Raw genomic sequence first — 23,961 nt, 5'->3', positions numbered from 1 at the left:
GGTTAAGAGGATGTCTATAGCCAGGTGTGGTGACCCATGCCTGCAGTCCCAGCGACTGAGGAGGTAGAGGTGAGGGGACACTGGTCACAGGCTGGTAAGGACAGGGGTGAACACAAATCGGCGTGCTTGGACTGAAGCCGTGGGCCGCCCGTTATCTGAGTGTGGGTGGGTAAGGTTTTCTCCTTTCCTTTTCAAAAGTCTCCCAGGGCCTCGGGTCCCTAATGCAGCATCGACAAAAGCACGACAGGACGCTCGGCACACTGAACGTTTCCTGCACGAAATGCTGAGCACCGGAAGTGTTTCTGATTCAGGTTTATTTTTTTGTGGGTCATGGGGCTTGAACTCTGGGCCTGGGCGCTGCCCCTCAGCTCTTGACTAGCGCCCTACGACTTGAGCCACAGCGCCACTTGCGGTTATTGGAGATAAGAGTGTCATCACTTTTCTTCCCTGGGCTGGCTTTGAACCACGACCCTCAGATCTCAGCCTCCTGAGTAGCTAGGATGTCAGGCGTGAGCCAGAATTTTAATCAGTGAACTTTGGGGAGTTTGCATAGACTGGTTGAACATCCCTAATCTGAAAAGCCCAAGTCCAAAGTACTCCAGCACCAGCTTTCTATTGACACTCTGTAAAGCTCAGAGTTCGGGTCGGTTCTGGCTTAGGTGGAGCTGTGTTGTTATTAATGCCAGCTCAAAGCAGCCCGAGCCTCATTCTACCATGCAGTTATCCAAGGGTCTGCGTGGGAGCCGTGGCTGCCTGGGCCACGGGAGAGGGGCGCAGGCTGGGCAGGCAAGAGGAAGACGAGAGGAAGAGCAAGACTGGCTGCCTTCACGCAGCTCTCTCCTTATCTGCGCAAACTCACAGATGAGCCCACTTGATTGCATGTAAGATAAGCAATAAATTGGGTGCTGGTGCTCACGCCTGTAATCTCAGCTACTTCAGAGGCTGAGATGGTGGTTCAGAATCAGCCAGAGCAGAGGAATCTGAGAGATTCTTATCTCCAACGAACCATCAAAAAGCTAGAAGTAGAGGTGTGGCTCAAGTAGTGGAGCACCAGCCAGAAGCAAGAAAGTTAAGCTCAGGTCCTGAGTTCAAGCCCTATAAACACACACACACACACACACACACACACACACACACACGCACGCACGCACGCACGCACGCACGCACGCACGCACATGCACATCTTTATTTTTTATTTTTTGGGTCCGGTCGTGGGGCCTGAATTCTGGGCCTGGGCGCTGTCCCTCAGCTCTTCAGCTCAAGGCTAGCGCTCTACCACTTGAGCCACAGCGCCACTTCCGGCTTTTTTCTTTTTGCTTATGTGGTGCTGAGGAATTGAACCCAGGGCCTCATGCATGCAAGGCAAGCGCTCTACCACTGAGCCACCTTCCCAGCCCCCACATGCACATCTTTCTAATCTGAGCTCATCTTTCTAATGTGATCTATTTCCCCATATCCCTAGCTAAGTAGGGATTTGTAAAAATTGTTTTCTCTCCTTTATAAAATCTCTACACGTTTGCCTCCTTGAATATTCTATTGTTCACTGTTGTTTCTTTCTTTTTAACTTTATGCAAAGGGCAATTAAACTTACACTTTTTTTTTAATGCTGTGGTTGTTGGTCGTGGGACTTGAACCCAGGGCCCTGGTGCTGGACTTTTCTGCTCATGGCTAGTGCTCTACCACTTTGAGCCGCAGCACCATTTCCGGCCTTTTGGTGGTTAATTGGAGGTAAGAACTGCACAGACTTTCCTGCCTGAGCTGGCTTTGAGGCAGGATCCTCAGATCTCAGCCTCCTGCGTGGCTAGGCTGACGGGCGTGAGCCGCCTGCGCCCAGTTTCTCTGTTGTTTGAGGACTCGGGTGCTTTGTGGCTCCTTCAGTTCAGCGCTGCGTGTGAGGGTGGGGTGGGGCGGGGTCTGCACAGCATCCGGGTCTCATCATGGGGGAGAGTCCATACCTCACCGTTAGAAGTGGTATTTCCATTCACTTGGGGCTTTCGTTTGGGGCTCTGTACTCTATTTCATTAGACTAACGAAACAGAGGGACTAATCAGGAGACTTTTCAGGAAAAGCAGTTGAGCTGGAGTTTAAATTTGTTTTTTTTGTTTTTAACATTTCATTAGGCAAAATTTTCCTGTTTTATGAATGTCTCAGAAGTCTTTCTTCATATTCCACAGACATTTGGGTCTCTCAGCATACGTTAATTATACGCGGGGGGGGGGTTATTGTGCCATTTATATATGTTAATTATACATGGGGGTTAATTGTGCCATTTATATATGTTAATTATACATGGGGGGGTTATTGTGGCATTTATATACGTTAATTATACATGGGGTTATTGTGGCATTTAGATCCGCGCATCCTCTGTACTCAGATCAAATGTATATGTGTGACATTCCAACCCCTGCCCTCTCCCTCACGTTGAATTTTTTGGCCTGTTTGATGCAGATGCAATGCGTTTCTGTCACATTCGCCCTCATCGCTGTGGAATTTAAATGTTTTACCAGGGAACCCCGTTGGAATTCTGATTGGATCTAAGTTCTGTGAATGTCGTGTCTAATTAGTATGTGTTCCCCGACAATATCAATAGTTTAGCACTTTTCTCTTTGTTGGTTCGGCATGTCTGCGTGCGGATATTGAGAATAGTATTTTTTAAAGGGCATCAGAGTAAATTTATGTGAAAGTGAAGAGAAAGACTCTCTACTTGGATAGGGGACCAAAGAGGAGTCCCCAAAATAGTATTTTTTTAAAAATGTCTTTCCTTGACTCCCATTTGTCCTGAAATATAGATATCCAGTGTTTTTGGTATGTATATATAATATTACATATAATATAGAATATAGTTGACACCTAGAGAAATCGTTTTAAAAACTGGTGTCCAGGTTTTTCTTTTTGGTTTCCAGCCACTAATTATTTCTAAATTTTGGCTCTTTTATATCTTTTCTCCTTGTACTTTTGAAAAATTTTAAAACTGTTTTCTATGGCTGTACAATACATGGTTGGCTTGTTCAGAGATGGAAATATTGCTTCTTTCCTGAACTTGAAAAGAAAACATTTAATAATTCACTAGTAAGTATGCATTTTGTCATATGGATTTAGACCCTAAATATCTTCTTAACAACCTACAGGAGTTCCCTCTTCTTTTTCTTTTGTGAAGTTGCTATCACTAGTTAATGAGACTTTTAATGAAGCATTATTTTATAATGAAGACATATTACCTAATGAGACCATGCATTAATTTTCTGATAATGGTGTACCCTTGTGTTTTTTCCCCTTAACCCAACCTTATCATGTGTTCAATATATTTTGTTCATAAATGTCAAGTTCTGGTGATCACTTTTCTTTAATTCACAACTATTTATGAAGAATTAGAATTATTTGTCCCCGTGTGTGTTTAGGTTCATTAACAAACTCCCTGGGTACAGTAAAGCTGCTTATTTCTGCATAAAAATCATTCTGGCATCATAGAGCTTTCTAGTTCATTTTTCATTTCGAGTCACCCTTTTTATTCTCTTTTTGTCTTTAAGTAGTTGTACAGAAGAGCTGCCATTCAATAAAGTAGTATAAGAATGCGACGAAGCCTGGTCAGTGTGACCGGTCCAACATTCTCCCCTGCTTCATTCTCTCAACCTCGCCCCTCCCTTGGTTTTCTTAATTTTTGTTAGGGTATGCATTTAACGGTTCTACTCCCTTGCCCACTTTCTTCCTTGTCTAGTCTCCTTCCCTGGGTCCCGTCCCCCACTTCCTGATTCCTGGTGTTTATTTTGGTGCATGGTGAGTTAGCCTTTGTAAGGAATCACATCCTTGCATTCTGCCCTGACGCTACTTGGAGTTGAAATCAGAGCTTCTCCACCATTTTGAGGCAAACCCTGGTCCTTTCCCTTCGAGTTTTGCTTTCAGAGATTTCATGCTTTATGCTCGGGTTGGCCTTAGACCTAAAAAAATCCTCTTTCTGCCACCTGCATAGCTGGGACTATAGAAGTACACCACCCACTCCCTGCTTGGGATTGAGAGAGGGCCTCAGTAATACTTTGCCCTGGCCGGTGTGATTGTCCGGTCTCTTTTTATCTTTTCTCTTGGCATTTTCCCACTTCATGTGACATCTGAACACCTACAGACGGTCGTGATGCTAAAGCAGTCCCAATGGAATAAGAAAAATGTCTAATTTGAAAAGCTGCTTCTGTTTGTTGGGCCTTAGGCGCTCATGTTGTGTCACGTGCTGTCTGTCTGTCTGTCTGTCTGTCTGAGTGCGGTGCTCCCTCCTGGAGGACAGTGCTCCCCGGCGGAGGCAGGCAGCGCTTGAACTCAACCCAGGCCGGTCTAGACTACAGCAAGAAACCCAGGAAATAAATGTAGAACGGCAGACACGCTGGCGCCTCAGGCTTGTCTTCTTAGTTACTCCGGAGGCTGAGATCTGAGGACCACAGTTCAAAGCCAGCCGGGTCAGAAAAATCGGTGACTGTTCTTTCCAGTGAACCAGCAAAAAAGCTGGAAGTGGACGTGTGATTCAAGTGGGAGAGTAGCAGCCTTGAGCAACGAAAGCCAAGCAAGGAAGAGTTCAAGCCCCAAGTAGCGGGACAGACAGACAGACAGACACACCTACACACACAAGCACTAAGTGGAGATAGTACCGAAAACTTTGCCAACAAACTTAAACCTTTCACAAACGAGGCTGTTGATTTTGACAGGAATCTGTTTTTACACCAGGAGTGAGCAGCAAAGGCACGCAGTGTGTCCTGGGGTTCAGCTCTAAAGGTTTAAGAGAAGGATGGATATTTCCACTGGAAGAGCATTTCACTCAGAGAAGCAGTCTGGAGCAAACCCACGGAGAGGCTTGCTTTTCAAGAAAGGCCAGTCTCTCCACAGAACAAAGAAATGTTCTTTGGCATCAGCCCCTTTCCCCAGCATGAACTTGTTGATTTGTTGAACCAATATGTATACCTGGGCCCAGGGCGACCGGGACAAGTGGCCTGCGTCCTAGACCACCAGAGCCTGGGCTGGCTTTGAGACTCGCTGGCTTATTCAGGTGGCCGGCACACACTGAGCGAGGGCCTAGCTTTCTAGAATATGGGGGCTATGTCAGTCCTCATGGTCCTTGCTATTGAGGATAAAGACACATTAAGCAGCTGTGTATTTATGGTGGTAATGAATCCTGAATAGGGAAGCAGAGGACACTGGATGAATTTGTAGTCTGGGTGCCGGAATGGGAAAGAGCCAGGTGCTGGTGGCTCACGTCTGTCATCCTAGCTACTCAGGAGGCTGAGGTCTGAGAATCATAGTTCAAAGCCAGCCCGGGTAGGAAAGCCCCTGAGATTCTTATATCCCATTAACCACCACAGAAAAACAGAAGTGGCGCTGTGGCTCAAAGTGGTGCAGTGCTACCGTTGAGTGAATGCTCGGTAGCCAGGCCCCGAGTTCAAGCCCCAGGACTGATAAAACACAGTGGGAAAGAGCCTCGTGAAATTTCAGTGTTTCAAAGACCTCTGAGAGGGAGATTAATTTTGAGGGCTAATAGAAACTCAAGGAGGTAGACAGAGAATGTATGGGCTATCGTTGAGCCTGGCTTTGTACAATATGTTGATACAACAAAGGATTTACATGTCTTGGTGTGGGAGGAGGCCGAAACAATAGAATAATGGGAAATGTGATTTGATTTCCATGTTACTCTGATGGTTACATTTATTGTCCACTTGTCTGGACCAGAGGATGCCCAGCTATCTGACCCAACATTCTGTGTGTGACTCTGAGGGTATTTCTGGGTGAGCTGAACATTTGACTCCACAGACTGAGTAAAGCAGGAGGTCCTTTTCTTTTTCTTTTTAAAATTATTATAATAAAGGTGACGTTAAGTCAGCCATGAGTACATTCTCTTGGAGAATGTCACCCTTTCCCTTGCTCTCTCCCAGTTCTTCTTTTTTGTCCCCAACCACAGGTGGCGTAATTCATTTCAGATTGTCTTTCTTTATGCATGTGGACATCTGGCCCATGGATTGATGACCTGAATAGATTATCAGGAGCTGACAGGAGCAGACTTGCCTGCCTGATGAGTTAAGACATCAATTTCTGGCCTTAGACTACAGTTTCTGCCATCGAATCCCCTGGTGTCAGGTCTGCCCATGTGAGCTGGAGTGATAGTAGGCTGGCGGCCTTAGTCATAGATTTATTATACATTATTGCACGCACAGAGCGGTTGATGCAGACAGGTCCGCCGTCTGGTCCCTTCATTAGGCTCAGTTGTGTTTACCAATCGTTGTGTGCTCTGCTGAGAATTTCCCTGCCCTGAATTGTGCGAAAATTTGCCTCCTCCCCAACCCCCACCACGCTCAAGAAACCCCCACAAAAATCCAAATAGGGACCAAAGAGCAAGGTAAAAGTAAAGTGCTTCAACGAAGTGGGAAAGTGAAAATGTTAAGGTCTTGAGGGTGAGTTGGAGGAGGTGGGTCGCGAGGGGGAAATTGACTTGAGCATGCCTAGTACCAAACTGTGCAGTCTGAGCATGCTCAGATTGTCCTCCATGGCCGTCTTCTAGCAACGTTTGTAGATGCCATGAGGTGTACTGCTCACTGCTGGCGCTCGGGTTTCCCATTCGCAGATGGCAGAGCGTGGGTCTTTCCAGACAGTTCTGTATGATCTCTTGTTTCTGTAACTCTGGTTATGGAGTGGAGAATGGATAAGCTGAAGCAAGAAGATTGTGGGGGAGAAAAAACCCCAAAACTAAAAACGAGGTGTGCGGGAGGGAGAAGGGTGCTGTCGTGAATCGAGGCTCATTTCGAGTGTTTTGGCCTCTGAGAAAGGAAGAGACAGGACGCAGGATGTGTACGGCGTCGAAGGGCCTGAGGTTGGGAGCTGTTCTGGTTACGTCATTGGAGTTAGTTTCTGAGATGTCAAGTCGAAATATGGACCGGCAGGGCTAGCAAGAGTACAGGTGTGTTTGATTGTGTTTCGTCATATATTTCTAGGTTTTTTTCCTTTTGAGGCTATTGTTTTCATGATTTCCCTTTCTGCTTGTATGTGGTTGGCATACAGAAAGGTACCGATTCTTGTGGGTTAATTCTGCTACTTTGCCAGAGTGGTTGATCAGCTCTAGGAGTTTGGGGGATAGTTTTTTTGGTCCTTTAGGTATAAGATCATGTCATCTGCAAATAGGGATAGTTTGATCGCTTCTTTCCCTATGCAAATCTCTTTTATGTCCTTTTCTTGTCTTATTGCACCAGCTGGGATTTCCAGGACTATATTGAAGAGGAGTGGAGAGAGTGGACATCTTGTCTTGTTCCTGATGTTCGGGGCAATGGTTTTTAGTTTTTCCCCATTCAATCTGATGTTGGCTGTTGGGCGTCATTCATAGCCTTTATTATTTTTAAGGCATGTCCCTTTGCGATGTATTTCTGTATGAACTGTTTCCATTTTGTCGCTGGAAGACATCCTGCCCTGAGTTCACTCTGCCCAAACCTCTGCTTGTTGTTGGCATTTGAGGTCTTTTCTTCATCAGTCTTTTTTGAAGGACAAGTTTTGACTCAGGTACTATGACTAGGAGAAAAATCCATCACGGCTTCTGCATTCCGGAAGCTTGGAGATTTTCTTCTCTGCAGTCATTATTTTGTGGCGTGGTGTGGCATTCGTGTTCAAATTCACTTCAAGCACCTGTGAGATTCTGGATAGTGGCGGGGTCCCATTCTCTCTCAGTTATACTCGCAAGTTCCGGGAACCAAAAACCCCATGAAACTTTCCATGGCATTGCAAGGTCTGTCTTTAACCCCACCCCCACCCCTGAAAAATAATTTATGTGCCATTGGCGTTATCAGTTGGTTCTTCCTGTCTCCGGCTCATTGTTGTTGTTGTTGCTGGAATTGTTTTTGTTGCAGCAGTGATTACTGACTCAGATTGCTCGTTTTCATTTCCTTGATCATAAGCATCGACATTAATCTCTTCCAAGCCCAGACAAGCTTTCTAGATCAAATTTTGCTCCTATCCTTGGAGAACGTAGACCGCGGCTTCTGTGATTTGGGGGATGACCTTCAGGGCGGTTTAGCTATGAGGTGACGCGTGCGGCAGCGGCAGCAGCAGCAGGGGAAGAGGCCAGCCCAGGCCTCGCCTGGCCATCAGTAGCTTCACACACACGAGGACAAACAATCCAAGGAAACTGGGAAAAGCTAATGGGAAGTAAAGTTGGGGTTGTAAAGCTGGCTTAGCTTTGGCCATTTAACTTGCAGGTCGGTTGGGAAATTTGAATGTGCTCAGAATCTCATGGGAACCTTTGAACTCCGGGTCAGGCAGCGATGTCTATATGCTAAAAAAATGCTTTTCTCTATAGCTGGGTGGCCCAACTCTGTCATTCTAGCTACTCAGGAGGCTGAGATCTAAGGATCGAGGTTCAAAGCCAGCTCGGGCAGGAAAGTCTATGAGACTCTTATCTCCAAATAACCCGCAGAAAACCAGAGCTGTGACTCAAAAGCGGTAGAGCAAAAAGGCTCAGGGACAGCACCCAGGCCCTGAGTTCAAGCCCCATGACTGGCCAAAAAACAAAAAAATGGACTAGAAAGGGTACAGGGGATGGCTAACTCATCAGCCCTAGCTGCGGCTTGCAGGGCTTTGGATGGTCAGGGATTCCTGGCATTTCCACATGGGTACAGCCTGCCATGCGCTCGCTGCACGGAGACACGTGACGTAAGTCAGCACGCAGCTGCCACACACGCGCTCCTGCAGGTGCGCCAGGCTCCGAGCGCTGTGTCCCGAGGCCGAGGCTGGTTCCTCCACCGTGCGTGCTTCATTTGCATCCATTACACCTCGGAGCACAGGACGGCTGGAGCCAGGGCCAGACTCGCTTCCATCATGTCTCCTGGGAGGAAGGGGCGAACGCTAAACAGCCATGCAGACAACAGCAGAGTGGGAAGACGCGGGCCGGGGTTCAAGCCGATCATCCCAGCCGGGGGCAGGCAGAGAGGTTGGTGGATCATGGAGGTTCAAGGCCAGCCCGGGCATAGACGTTCTTGCGAATCCTTCAGGAGGAGGAGGAGGAGGGCGGCCTAGGCCAGCCTGGCACACAAAGCGAGCCTCTCCTTCGGCAATAACAAATGCCCAAGCGGCAGAACGCCGGCCTAGCAAGGGTGAGGCCTCGGGTTCAATCCTCAGGACAGCCCAAAGGGGACTAGAACTGCGTGGCACGGAAGGAAGGCAGGAAAGAGCGAGACGGGGTGACTTTGGTCAGAGTCCATTTTGTAAGTGTGTGCACGCATCACGAGACCCCTTTGTCCAATTGCTATGGCACAGTCAGTCAGTCTGTCATCTATCATCATCGCAGAGTGTGCATGTGCATGTTGTGTGTGCCTGACTACTCTGGTCCGCAGCACCCCACCACCACGAGCCTGCCGTTCCCAGTGCCATTTCTCGGGGTCCGGGCCTGGCTGAACTGATAGAATGACGGTTGGCCGTCTCCGCTCCACGCCCGTTAAATGTGCGTGCTGTGGGTTGAATGAGGTTGTGTACAGCGCTTGGGCTAAACACTGGGTTCCCCTTCAACATGGCGGTGTGCAGGTGCAGTGCCTCTCGGTCAATACCATGCCTTCCGTTGCTCTCCCCACCCCCTCTCAGCTCTCCTAGGACACTGGACGTTGTGGCTGCTTCTCGGCCTCCTGTGTTCACTCTGCGGGCTGTGAGGCGGCTGATCTGAGGAGCCCCGCATTGGAATTGTCCCCCACACTCAGCAGGCTGCTGCTGTGAATGCATTTGTGCACGCGGGCACGCGGCCCCATAGGTACACAAACTTGGTTCTACACATACTTGGTTCCTTTGCTTTTCAAGAGTTCAGATACAATGCTATGTTCCAGGAAACGTGACACTTTCCTCCTCCTCCTCTTCTGAACAATTTTCTAGGACTGTGTGTGCTGGGCTTGGAAGCTGAGATCTGGTCTCCAGTCTCCCAAACCTGAGCTTGCCAAGGTGACCGCGGGAGAAATGCGGCATCGCCTTCGCAATTTCTAAAGACAATGCTCTCCAGTCCCCCCACATCCTCGCCCCCCCCCCCCCATCTCCACCCCAAGAAATGCTGTGGACATCGTGCCATTCCCAGCTTTCATTGGAGCAGGACTTGACATTTTCTCCATAATCCTGGACATGGAACGCCCCCCCCCCCCCCCCAAGACGCCCGCGTGTAACACCGCCAGTCTAGCAAAGATGAGCGTTAGGAACAAAGTGGACGGAGTCACGGCCCACGGACAGCCGGAGGCTACGCGTGAATTCCGTCACCAGGTTTGTCCCTTGGCTGCCCAGGGCACAGGGTCCCCCTTGGCGGGCTCTGCGGGAAGGGAGCTGGACCAGCCGTGGAAACACCCTGGCACTGAGTAGCACGTGTGTCGTGTGTCGTGTAGCGTGGTGATCATGTGTTCCCGTGTCAGGGGCAGATGTGCTCACGCACATTCGTCCTCCAGGCCACTGCGCACCTGCTTGCTGGTGTGTCCAGGGAATTGCTCACCCTGGGGGCCTTAGTCAGGAAGTTCTGCCTGCGCTCTGCCCTCCATCCACGTCTTCTCTCCCTCCAGCCTCTCTCTACCCTCCCTCTTCCTCTTTGGCATTTCTCTCCTTTAGCTCTCTCCCTCCCTGTCTTCTCTCTCCCTTCCATCTTCTCCACCCCCCCCCCCAATTTCTCCTCTCAACTCCCCCCCTTTCTCTCCCCTCGTCCCTCCCTCCTCTCCCCGGGCGCAGGTGAGCATTGCTGAGGTTTCCCTCTGAAAGTAGTCAGCCTTCACTTGGGAGATTCTTGACTTCAACCTCAGAATAAGGATTTCTGGACAAGGCACAACGGTAAGAAAATTCAGCGGCGCTTTATTGAGTCAGCAAGCGGGGTGTGTGTGTGTGTGTGTGGGGGGGGTGTCCATCTTTGCACTCCGGGAGTGGTTACACTTGCACTGTACATTTCGCACTCATCCGAAACGCTTGGGCATTGTCTGGAGACCGACGCTAACCCCCGCATGAGGCGGGCTCCGGGGTCTCTCAGAAGCACACACAGTGTTTCTAGGTTTCTAAAATGAACCCTGGGCACTGTCCCTGAGCTCAAGGCGGTGCTCTACCACTTGAGCCACAGCGCCACGTCCAGTTTGGGGGTGGTTTATTGGAGATAAGTCTCCTGGGCGTTGGTGCCCAGCTGGCTGGGAACTGCGATCCTCAGACCTCAGCCTCCTGAGTAGCTGGGATGACAGGCGGGAGCCGCAGCGCCCGGCCCTTGCTTGTTCATGAGTTGCCTTCCCCAGGTCTCGTTTTCCCGTCTGTCCTGCCTCCAGCCCTCGCTTTGCTCCTCACTCTCCCCGTTTCTCCTGCTCCTTTGCCCTCTGCTCCCGCGCTCCATCCACTCTCCTCTGTCTCCCTCCCAGCCTCTGCATTCACTCCTCCTGGCTCTCTTTCTCCTCCTTTTCTCTTTCACCACGCCTCTCCTAGTCCTCACCCCCACCACTTTCTCCCTTCGCTCCCCTCCATCCAGCCCTGTCTTGTCTCCTGTTCTTCCTCTACGTCCTACTCTTGCCCTTTCCCTCCATCCACTGCTGTCTTCCTCCTCTTCCCTCTCTGCTCCTTACCTTTTCTCTCCTGTCTCTCCACCATCTTCTACCCCTTTGCTTCCCCTCCTTTTGCGCTTTGTGCAATACATTCCCCACCCCCTTTAACCTTCTGCATCCTTCCCCCCTCCCCCCCTTTTTTTTTTTTTTTGCCAGTTGTGGGGCTTGAACTCAGGGCCTGAGCGCTGTCCCTGAGCTGCTTTTGCTCAAGGCTAGCGCTCTACCATTTGAGCACAACACCACTTCTGGCATTTTCCGCTTATGTGGTGCTGAGGAATCGAACCCAGGGCCTCAGGCATGCAAGGCACACGCTCTACCACTGAGCCATCTTCCCAGCCCAGCCTTCTATACTCTTTTCTGCTCCCTACCCTTTCTCCCTCACACGCGCTCCTTCTCTAGCTCACCTCCCCCTACTCTGCCCTCCCATCACTCCCTTCCTCCATTTTCTCTCCCTTCTCTCTACCCTCAGCTTCCCCCGCCATAGTGTGGCACCTCTCTTCTTCTCCTATTTATCCACTCTCCCTGCTCATCTCTACCCTTCCCTCCTTCACACAGATCTATTTTCACTCCCTCCCTCTCCCCCGCTAGCTCCCCTTAAACCCCCCCCCCCGTCCTCCCTCCCTCCCATCCCTGCACCCCACAACTCTTACCACTCATTTTTTTTTTTCTGCCTCAGGACAGGTCCAAAGCATGAATCCAATGGCTGAAACTTCTACAACACTGAAGCAAAGTAAACATTTCTCCCTTCAAATGGACTACCCTAAAATGCCATGTTTAATTATCTGCAGTTTCTCTAAGGACGAAGACCGCGGTGTGGGAAGCAGCACCGGGCTCCATCCACGCGCAGCTGCGGCTTCGGAAAGGGTCTCCTTTGGAACCTCAACGTGCTCATATCTAAGACCCGGGCAATGAAGACCCAAAAGCTCTGTAGCGTGAGCCTCAGTGTTGGCCGATCCATCGCCGGCAACGGCTCTCCAACATAGCTGAACTTGTTAGGGAGATGCAATGAAAACACTTAACTCACTTTTTTATTTTTTTGGTGCCAGTTGCAGTCTGGGCCCCTCTTGCTTAAGGCTAGCACTCTACCACTTCACCCAAGGCACCACCCCTGGCCTTTTCCAAGGAGTTTATTGGAGAGAAGAGTCTCATGGACTTTCCTGCCCAGGCTGGCTTCGAACCACAATCCTCAGATCTCTGCTTCCTGAGTGGCTGGGATTACAGGCGTGAGCCACCGGTGCTCGGGTTTACTCACCTTTTTGCTTTTCTGGCCATTGTTTTGATTGAGCAATTTTGCATTACAAATAAAGTATTTGTAAATAAATACACTGGGTAGTATGCAAATGTATACAAATTAACTGAAATGTGGGAGATTCAAGGGAACTCTGTTTAGAAAGGCAAAATCAAAGCGAAATAAAACACCAGGGAGCGTCTACTTGGCTGGGCTTGGGGGAAAGACAGATAAATGAAGAGGGAGCGTGCACGCAACACTCCAGGGTGCGTCTCGTGGAGGGAGGGAGGGAGGGGGCTGGAGCGAGGGAGGGATGGTGAGCACATTGGACAGGGTGGCTGATCAAGCTATCTTGTATTCATAAACGGCTTTGTTAATAAAAGTTTTTTTAAAAAAATGCTCGAACACACTAGTAAGATCTCCTTTGAAAGGAAGACACTCCTGTTGGAGATGCCAATGGTACTATTTATTCCTAGTCTGTGAGGACTTCCTATTTTCCAAGAAAATGTGTGTGTGTGTGTGTGTGTGTGGTCTCATGTCTCTCGGGCTTGTCATAAGCATGTCCTATAGCTGTCCTGTTTCCTCCATTTAGCCAGGGCGACATGCCTCACAGCCCAGCCTCGCTTCCTCTAAGCTACAGCCACGATCACCCTCAGTGTAAGGAGCATTTTCATTGGAGGGACAGAAAGTAAGCCAGCCCCGTGCTGCCATTGAGTATCACGAGACTGGTAAATAGAGGCTTGGAGTCAAAGGAAACCCCGTCGTATAACAATAATAACAACCACAGTAATGTATTCATCTTCAGTCAAGAGACTCAACAAGATGCGTGAGCTGGCAGGAGCCCTGGGAATGACATATGTTCTGCGCTGTATTCTGGTGTTAAGCAAATTCTTACACAGGGCAGATATCTCTGCTAACAATGCTGTTTATCCAGGTTATTTATTACCGGCCATTACAATAAATCTTGTTTTTGTTTTCTCTCTTACTTTCTAATGAAATGCACCAATTACCTTTTCAACGGTGACATGTGGCTATAATCGATTCCAGTGGGGATAAATCTTATCTAGAAGGTTCCCAGGGCTCCCTCCTGAAGTGCATTAATTACTGATGGAAACCAAAATAGGGGGTTATTACGCACTTATTGAAAATTCCTCCACCTCGCTTCAATAGAGTTCTCTGGGCGAGAGGACAGCGATTTCCAGCAGATCTGTTCTGGAAGGGGTGCTTCTCACAACTCCCCCGGGATTTGGGAGCATGCTCAGTTGAGGGCATGAATCCCAGCCTAAACGGAGAACTGGATATTGTACACAGTAGAGTGAAAACAATAATGCTCCAAAGCAGCTGCTAGAGCAGCATTATCTGGAGACCGACAGAAGGGAGGAAGGCCCACCTGCGCCCATCCGGGGTATTTGTTCACCTTGTGCAGTGACCTTTGGCTGAATGGAGCTAGTAAGGAATTCGGTGGCAAGACAGAAGAAGGTCTCACATCCTTCCCCATTCTGTGCTGCCAATGGTTCCAGGACAGACTCTGAGCTCTGTCAGGAAGCCATTTTCCTGCTTCAGATGATAAAGGAGGATAAAGGACATAATGAATGATACTGCCGGGTGAGGAGATTCGCAAAGGTCATGCCTGCAGCCATAGATAACACAGAATCCTACTGTTGGTCCTACACATTCCTATGAGTGAAGGTAACAACAATAACAAAACAGCTACAACATTAATAATGAAATCAGTTATAATCATAGACTGTAATTAGAGGTAAGTGAAAGATAGTCTAGTCCCTCTCAAGTCCCATTAATTAATTCTTTTCTTTTTTTCTTTTTTTTTTTTGCCGGTCGTGGGGCTTGAACTCAGAGCCTGGGCGCTGTCCCTGAACTCTTTTGTCCTCAAGGCTAGCGCTCTACCACTCTGAGCTACAGTGCCACTTCCAGTTTTCTCCTGGTTACTTGGAGATAATAGTCTTATAGGGCCTTTTCTGCCCAGGCTGGCTTCAAACTGTGATCCTCAGATCTCAGCCTCTTGAGGAACCAAGATTACAGGCGGGAGCCAGTGGCACCGGCTGCCCACCAATTCTTCATGCACTTTAATCATACTTTTGGCTCCTGTTGTTGGACACAAAAGGGAATCTGGAGATAGGGAAAGCTACTCATAATACTGCCTAGCACAACTTGATACTTCAGAAAAACACTCGCAGTCTTATTGTTTGTCCTGCTTAACAGTTCTGTATGCATTGAAGAATTAGCCAACAGAGAATCCATTTATCTGTATTGATCAAATGCCGAACCTTCATGGACTGTCCATTTATACAGATTCTCTGACCAAACTTCAGCCTGGCTCCCGAACTGTCTCCTGGGTGCCTCTGTGCCCTTCCTTGTGAAATCCAGTTTTAGGAAGAACTCCACCTGCATCCGCTCCTATCTAATCATAATCATGTTGTAGATAATAATAATAGCGCCCCCTGGAGGTGGGGTCTGGCCATGCGGCTCTGCTTTCCGCAAGAATCCTTCTGGGTGGGGTCTGGTCAGGAGCGCCCTGTGACCTTCTATCCCTTCCCTCAGCATGAGCTACACATTCCTACTTAACTACCCTCTGCCACCGCTGGGGGCCATCCCTCTTCCCTTCCCACCCGGATTCTACCCCCCCGTGTTCCCGAATAAAGTCTGCCTTCATCTTTCATCCCACAATCCATAGAAATTTCTGGAGGTCTGGCCATGTTGCTAGCATTGCACAGTGGGTGCAGAATAAAGCAGCTTGTGTTTATAATTCGATGCATTCCCTCCCTTTTCTGCATTTGAGGCAACACACGCTCAGTGACTGTCCCTGAGCTGCTTTTTTGCTCAAGGCTGGCGCTCTACCGCTTGAGCCACAGCGCCACTTCTGGCCTTTTCTGTGCATGTGGTGCTGAGGAATCGAACCCAGGGCTTCATGCATGCAAGGCAAGCGCTCTACCACTGAGACACCTTTCCAGCCCGACAATTCTCTTATGAGAGAATTTGAATGAGATGGAGGATCTGAGCTGGGAGAGGCAGCTGAGCAAGATCTCTAAGGAGAAGGGAGGTGTGAAGCTGACGCTTCCGGGCAGGAAGGGCAGGCTGGAGGGGGCAGAGCCCTCGTGCGTGGAGGAGAGCCTGCCTTCCTCCCTACGAAGGACACGGAGCAGGAAAGGAGAGGGCAGTATGTGCCTAAAAGACCGTTCGGCTTCAAGGCAGAGAAAATAGTATAGGGCGCAGTAGCCAAGACAGCAGCAGTGGAGACAGGACAGATGGCATCCGTGGTTATGGCCAGATGCTACCCTTTCTTGAGCTTGACAGCACAGGGCAAGGAGTGGGAAGAGGGCGGGGCCAAGGGCTTTGCTTTCTCACACTCCAAGGTGCCTGGAGCAATCCAGGAGAGACCGATTCATGAGTGGGTCCTGAGGCTCGCCACTCCTAAGCATTGTGATAGATAAGGCCCCCGAAAAGAAGCAAACTTGAAAACTGGGTCTAAACTATTTCAAGTGTTTTCAGAAATATCACATTAGTATGCGTCTTCAAGATGGGTCATATAAAGAGAATAGACACAAAACAAGATCCAAGTCAGGTGCGCATGGGTGGCTTGTGCCTGTAATTCTAGTTCTGAGATCTGAAGATGGTCGTTTGAAGCCATTCTGGGCAGCAAAGACCATGAGACTCTTATCTCCAATTAACCACCAGAAAACCGGAAGCGGAGCAGTAGCTCAAAGCGGTAGAGCACTCGCCTTGAACAAAAGAAGCTCAGGGACAGCACGCAGGCCCAGAGTTCAAGTCCCAGGACCAGCCAAAATAAATCCCCCCCAAAACAAAAAAAAAAACACAAGACCAAATGATAACATACATTCAAGTTAAGTGTCAAAATTTGTGAGAAATGACTAGAACCTGACAAAGGGAAGCTTACCACTCAATAGTGGAAAATGACAGAAATACCACTGGTAGATGGTCAGTTGGCTAGGGGAAAATACGAATGTGCAGATTAATAACCATGAAGGTAATTAGGAGTTGGTTGACAGTATAGAAAAAAGCTTTTTCTTCTATTGTGTTTCCTTCAGGAGTAGAAGACAATTCATTGTATTACATTGTAGATACATTAGCCAGTTTGTTCCACCTGCCAAAGCTTTTTCTCAGGAATTCTCTTCCCACAGCCACTGCTGAATAAACTATGGGCCCTGGGAAGGAAGATGTCCTGGACCAAGATGCTTGGAGATGGGCCAGGAGGGTTCTTTCTCTGAGGAAGGAGTACAAGGTAAGTCAGCAGCCAGCGTCCGATTGCTGGCTAGGAGAAGGGTGGGCATTGTGTTTGACTACCATGGAAGCCTTCCTTAAAAACTGCAGCCAAGTCCCGACTCCATCGAACCCAGATACCTGCTCTACCACATACTCCTCATTTCTTATCACCAATCGATCCAGTACTGATAGCTTGAAGTCAGACACGCAGATGGTCTGAAGACCATCTGTCCAATGAATTACAGAACCCCAGGCCTTCTTTGAATCAATGGTCCCCTGGGAAAATACACAATACTTTTTGATCAAGATTAACTTTCCCCTGAGATCACTCACGTCTTTCACAGAGTGAGTGGCCTTTCATTCTAACAGACTCCTTAGAAGTACAAACTCTTAGTTCACTGATTAAACCCAACAGGAGCCCAAGTCTGACCATCATCAATCTCTTTAGGTCTTAGTAGGGAATCACCACCTAGGACTTGGTCTTGATACTTATTTTTTGTTATTGTTACTTTTTTTTTTTTTTTGGTATTGTCTCATGAACTTTCTCGCCCAGGCTGACTTGGCCACCGTGATCCTCAGATCTCAGCATGGGCTTCTCCTGTCCCATGTTCTCATAGCATCCAGAATCTTCCCTACGCGGTGTCCCATTCAGCCGTGGGATTATCTGATTCGTTTCTTTGCGTCACTGGAATATTTGCTGTGCCCAGCGCTGCTCAATGTTCACCGCGCTATCCAGTTGGCAAGATGGTGCCACCAACGTCCACGTTCATAGCGTGAGTTGAATAGGTGGGTGAAGAAATGCAGGCTGTTGGAATCCCAGCGCCTTGTTCAGAGACTGACACGAGTCATAAATGTGTGATGGGAGAGAGACGCTGAGGCCAGGTCTGACGTGGCAGCTGGGGGGGGCGGGGAAGGGCACCTGCGTATTCCTCCCTATCCTGTCTCTCAGTCTTGGACGATCTTTTTGTTTTGGTCCAAGACCAGGACTAGAACTTGTCCCTCACACTTTCACTCACTGGCTGGCACTCTACCAATGGAGCCTCCGATCCCTTTGTGCTCTTGAGAAGTAGATACATGATTCAAACTTTAAATGTCCTTCTCTTCTAGAACTTGCCATTTCTATTTGATCATGGCGACAGTCGGGGAGCTGTCAAACTCCTCTCCTCTGTTTAGAACCTGACTCAGAGTGGACGTGTGCTCTTTCTACAGTTTAACTCACCAGCAGGCAAACACCGCACACTCAGCTTGATCCTGCATGTGGATTGTTGGTAATTGAGAGAGTGACCGGGTGGGCAGCAGGTAAGATGGAGACGGGTGGTTCCCCGGGAGAGGGGGGCGCTAATGTGTGCTGTGTGTGGTGTGGGTGGCCATGCCTGGTGGCTCTGGGACTCAGAGGTGAGAAGTAGAAGGGAGGGATCCCACCCATGGAAGAAGGTCTCCTGACTGAGGAGCTACTTCCCAGGAAGGGACAAGAAAACCTCCAGAGCTGGATGGAACCCTGGATAAGATGACCTCTAAGTTTCCTTCTCAGCGGTTCTATATTTGGCATCAAGTTTGTGTTTCGTTTCAAGCTTGGGCGGATGCGGCGATACAGTGTGATAAGGGGAATGCAATCAGTCACGGGGGAATTTATGGTGAGGAGCTGGAGCCACAGCCCCGACAAAACCCAAGCCCGCAGCAGCGGCTGTATGGATTTTATGACAACACTTGTCACCGGGGCTTTGATGGCAGCTTGTGACAAGACAAACATTATTAACATGTGAGTGGCCAGAGTTTTCCTTCCTCCCCGTGTCTGCTAGAAATACACTTGGCCTGGACTGCTGGGAGGGTATTGGAGAATGGGGTGGGGCTGGGGGCGCAGGATAGGAATTCCCCATTAAGTCAGGGAAGCATGGAATTCCTTCCTGATCACAGCTAATTGTCTAATGCGACTGTACTCTTGGAATGAACTCTGGGGCACTCCAGGCCTCAAAGGATCCTTTAAGAACCTAAGCTTCTTTCTGAGATCCACCTCTCCTGGTTTCTAGGAGTCTAGTATGAAGCAGAACCAAAAAAAGTCAAGCCTGGTGGTACATGCCTGCAATCCCAGCTACTCAGGAGGGGGAGGCAGAATGATCCTGAGTTCCTGACCCTTCCCCGACAAAGTCACCAAGACCCAGTCTCCATACTGAACACAAAAGGAAAGGGCTCAGAGGTGTGGCTCAAATGGTGGGTGCTGGCAGGGCGCTGGAGATAAAATGGCCCTCGCTTTTTCCTCGCTGCTGATCTTGCTTCCTCTTTCAGGAGGGGGAAGACAATCCTACCTCGGAGCCACTCATCCGATGAACTCCTCGCCCAGGCCTGGGCCCCGGGTGACCCCAGGGGACAAAGTGCTTTGCTTTCCGCGCTGCTCTCTCAGCTGCTCCAGCTCTATCGTCTTGTTCTCTCTTCGGTATCATTTCCATTCCTTCTGTTTTGGAGGTACTTGCTTTTGCTTTTCTTTCTATGGTGGGTTGAAATCAGGGCTCTGCATTCTTGCTCGGATGTGTTCAAGGCTGGCATTCTACTAGTTGAGTCACGCTGGCGATAAGAGGCGCATGAACTTTTCTGCCCCGGCTGGTCTTGAACTGTGATCCTCAGATCTCAGCCTCCTGAGTAGCTAGGATGACAGGCGTGAGCCACCGGTGCCTGATGCTCACTGGGGTTTGAAGTCAGGGCCTTGCGCTTGCTAGGCAGGTGCTCTACCACTTAAGCCACGACTCCAGCCCTCATTTCTCTTTTGTGCAACGTTCTCACCAGCACACAGACTTGCTGCCATTAGCTCTGTCAATACCAACTATCCCTGTAGCTACTGCCTAACTTCTCCCTCTTTGATTAAACAACAACAACAACAACAAAGCAAAAAAGCTCCTCTAGGTATTTGATGATTTTTGCTCTCCCCATTTCCACACGGGGGATAACCTAGTGGGCCAGCGTGGGTCTCCTTAGCCAGTCCCTCTCTGTAGTATTTGGCGGTGTTCATCCCCACCCCTTACCACTTAGCACGTTGATTCTACTCTATCCCCCCATGGATTCCTATAGTTATCAGATTTTTATACAGGTGGCAACATGTGGATCGATGGCATCCTTGGAATTCAGGCCCCGTGAGCAAGGCGGCTCCAAGTGGGTGAGAGAAAAAGCCCCTCTTGGGGAGAACGCTGCAAAGTATGTGCGCACAGTCTAAGCAGAAGACACGCATTTCTCCCAAAGTCACAACTGTCACTGTAAAATCAACACGATGGCAGGTACTACTCAGGAGACGGGCATGGGGTCAAGACTCCCGCGTTAGGGAGATGGGTCCCAGTTAGGAGAGTCAGAGGTTCCCCCACAGGGACCCCTGGCTGTGAAGGCGGGGGTGGGCGGGTGGAGAAGAGCACTGAAGGCAGAGGACAGAGGCCATGAAAAGACCCACGGCTTCTCACTTTCGTTTAAAATCTGCCAGCACTTGGGGATGCACGGCAGGATTACCTCTGTTCATGGGGAGCAACACCCAAGCACCGTCAGGGGAATTACCTCGCGCAAAGCAGCGGAGTGGGAAGCCTTCAGCAGGACCTAGAACCCGCGCTGTGACCCTCTGGGCCCTGGGACCCGCTCGTCTGCAGCAGAGCCGGGAGATAGTCCTGCGCCACCATTCCGCCTCATCTCCTAATGGATGCAGCTTGAGAGGCTGTGCTATTTCCGGTTCATTCGCTTATCCCTCTTGAGCACTAGATGCAGGCACACATCCTAAGCATCACTGTAACGTGGGGAGCTCAGCTCAAAGAGGGAGCCACACAGGCGTGCACAGAGAGCCACCAGCTCTGCCCGAGAACCACGCCATGGTGGCTTTCAGAGCCGCTCTCTGAAAGACGGCGCCTCAGTTGTATCCAAGGTTGATTTCAGTTGTGCTGAGTCCACACGGGACAGGACTTTCGTGGAGGAGGAAGCGTGTATCTACAGATCCCACCAGTGGAAGGGGACACCCAAGGGGCTGGGCGGGAGGCCGGGAGAGCTGGTGGGAAGTGCGTGAGAGCCTTACCGAGGTTTTCGTGGGAGGAAATGAAAAGGGAACGGTGTTGGTATTCAGCTGTGAGTTGTGCTGATCTGCATTATTTCTGTACGCTGCACCCTGGAGGTCTGTGTGTCTTCGAAGGGGACAGGGTGGCCCTGGCCACTGCCTCTGTCCCCAGCTTTGCTTCCTGGCCACCATGAGAGCAGCAGTGTTCCTCCACTGCAGTGGAGCCTGCCGGCCATGCACTGAGACCGAGAGCCCAAGTTATGTGCCTCTCTCCTTCTCAGGCCCGCGGTCCTAACACCCCAAAGCTGGCTGACATGGTCATCTCTTGGGGTTGGTTGGGGCAGCCTGGGGCAGGTCCTTCTAGGCTCAGCCCCTTCCCCCGAGGTGTCAAAGCACCACATGATAGGCAAGAAAGGCGTGGGTAATGCAAACATAGACAACTCTATCCGGAAGAGATGGGACCGTGCACGGAGAAATGAGGGAATGGGTTGGTTTGGGAGAGTGAGTGTGTGACGGAGCTGGGGGAGGGAACGCATGAGGTTGGGGTGGGGTGGAAAAGGAATCATGGGTCTCAGTGAGAACTCTAGATCTGACCTGCAATCAGCAAGGTGCCATTGGAATCTGAAAGGTAGATAACAATACTTATTTATTTATTTTGGGGCCAGTTCTGGGCCTGGGCTCTGTCCCTGAGCTTTTGTGCTCAGGGCTAGTGCTCTACCACTTGAGCCCCACTTTCAGCTTTTTTGGCAGTTAATTGGAGATGAAAGTCTCATAGACTTTCCTGCCCGGGTTGGCTTTGAACCACGATCCTCAGATCTCAGCCTTCCAAGTAGCTAGGATGACAGGCGTGAGCCCCTGGTGGGTGGCACGTGTGTATTTTCGAGGTATTCTGTGTAAACCGCCCCGCCTCCCCACTGTGGAGGTTTTCCTGGCATTAATTCTATGATCCTCCTTTGGACTGTTTTATCCTACCCACCAACCTGGTGTTCAGGTAAAGGGTTTTTGTTTTTTTAAAAATATGTTTCTTTTTGAAACATACCATGTATCAATTTTTGCACCCAAGGAGGGGAATCATATTACATCTTGCTACATAATTAGCCAGACCACAAATAACATTTTCTGAAACAAAGATGACTCATGTCCTTTCCTAATTAAGCCCTGAAAGGCTTAATTAAAAAAAAAAAAAGCCTCCTTTGGAGAGAGCCAGTCTGAGGAGGTATTGGGGCTTAGCTCTGTGCATGTGTGCCACCCAGGGTTTTCCCCGCCCTGCCCCTGTTTAGGGGATGGGGAGGAGCAGATGAGAGGAAATGGGGCTGTGTTTGCCTCACGCTCCAAGACCACAGGGACCTGGGCAGCAGTAGCTTTCTGAGGACACAGACATTCCACCAGTATTCGGTAGATTTCCAGAGCCACACACACCACAGCCAGCATGGAGCACTGATGGAGCCCGGGCTGCATGCCTGCAACTGTTCTGACACCAGGGCCGCGTCTCTCATCGCATTCAAATTCCCGCTGGGCATCATGGGAAGCCAGGGCGTCCTGGCACACATGTCACGCTTTCCTGGTCCCCATACTTCCTACCTGGGAGAATGAACTCTCAGCCGCTCACCTGACAGAACGGGTTACTAAGCCCCGGGGGCGCAGTGGTGAGGGCTAAGGGTGGCTGTGGGTGGTCAGAGCCAGCGTACTTCCGAAGGACATCGGCCCTGCAACCCTCTCCATCATCCGCATCTGACAAACATCGTGAGCTCCAGGGGGAACTGCGTAGTACGTACACGGCTGGGTAACGGCTGACACTATTCCCTGGCGTGACCAGTGCTGCCCATGCCCACCTTAAAACCATACAGAGGCCTTTACCAGTGACTGGTTTGAAAACACTGGCTTTGTCTGTGCTCCGAGGCCCAACAGCCTCCTCTTTTACCATTTCTGTCCTTGCTGTGGGCACCTTGGCTTTCCCTCTGCTTTTCAGACACATGCTGGCTCTATAGGCCAAGTGCTGTGCTGAGTACATATACATGGATGTACTCATGTAATCCTCACGGCAGTAGTAAGGCTAAGTGCTGGTTCTTAGTAACAAGCTGGAGAAAGCACAGTTAATAGGTGCTCCTGTTGTAACTTAAACCCAAGCCCTCTCCCAAGACCATCCACCTGCTTAACACTGGATACAATGTAGTGTCCTCAGCTTTCTCCTGCCTCCAGTCAGTGTTTGCTGGATGGTCAAGAGCCATGCACATTCTTCTCTCAGGATGAAAATACAAGCAGGACCCATTAAGGTACAGCCTGGACAAGTCCCTCTTTTCATGTGTGCCTTGCACAACCCTGAGTTTCAAGTTTGACTAAAGCAACTGAACTGTTCTTTCTGTTCTCTTTTTTTGTTGTTGGTTGTGGGGCTTGAACTCAGGGCCTGGGGGCATTGTCTCTGAGCTCTTTTTGCTCAAGGCTAGAGCTCTATCTCGTTGAGCCACAGCAGTTAATTGGAAATAAGAGCATTACTCAGTTTCCTGCCTGGACTGGCTTTCAACCATGATGGTCCGATCTCAGCCTCCTGCGTAGCTAGGATTACAGGCATGAGCCACTGGCGCCCGGCTCTGAACTGCTCTTTCTTGATGGGCTTCTTTCTGTGAGGGTCACGATGATTATCTGTCCTTTCTATTATGCCAGGGACCGCCGTGTGCACTGAATTTAATCACCATTCATCGTACCGTGTCCTCCCTTCCTCCCTGTTATTGTTAATTAACTTTAGGACCAAGATCAAGTGGTAGGCCACTTGACAACAGACCAGACACATTAGAAAGAACGTAACATGCTTTCCCTGGCCCAGAGGCTGCCAGCTCACGCAGCTCAGTGGGCCTTTCCTGAGCTTGTCCACACCGGACAATGAGAGACGCGTCTCCTCTTCCCCAGACACTCGGCCCTGAGAATTTACAGATGGGTAA

The 23,961-nt window shown here is 49.7% G+C and overlaps 1 protein-coding gene across 9 annotated transcripts in view; it reads right to left on the bottom strand.

Moving 5' to 3' along the window:
- The window catches only part of Sgcd (sarcoglycan delta), a 913,825-nt gene that overhangs the window by 4,083 nt on the left and 885,781 nt on the right, over positions 1-23,961 (bottom strand). The window lies entirely within an intron of this gene.

Source organism: Dipodomys merriami, unplaced genomic scaffold (genome assembly GCF_024711535.1).
Source record: "Dipodomys merriami isolate MVZ:Mamm:240054 unplaced genomic scaffold, mDipMer1.0.p SCAF_44, whole genome shotgun sequence".
NCBI lineage: Eukaryota > Metazoa > Chordata > Mammalia > Rodentia > Heteromyidae > Dipodomys > Dipodomys merriami.
Note: the sequence above shows the minus strand (reverse complement) of the source record. Positions and strands in the feature narration are given on the sequence as shown.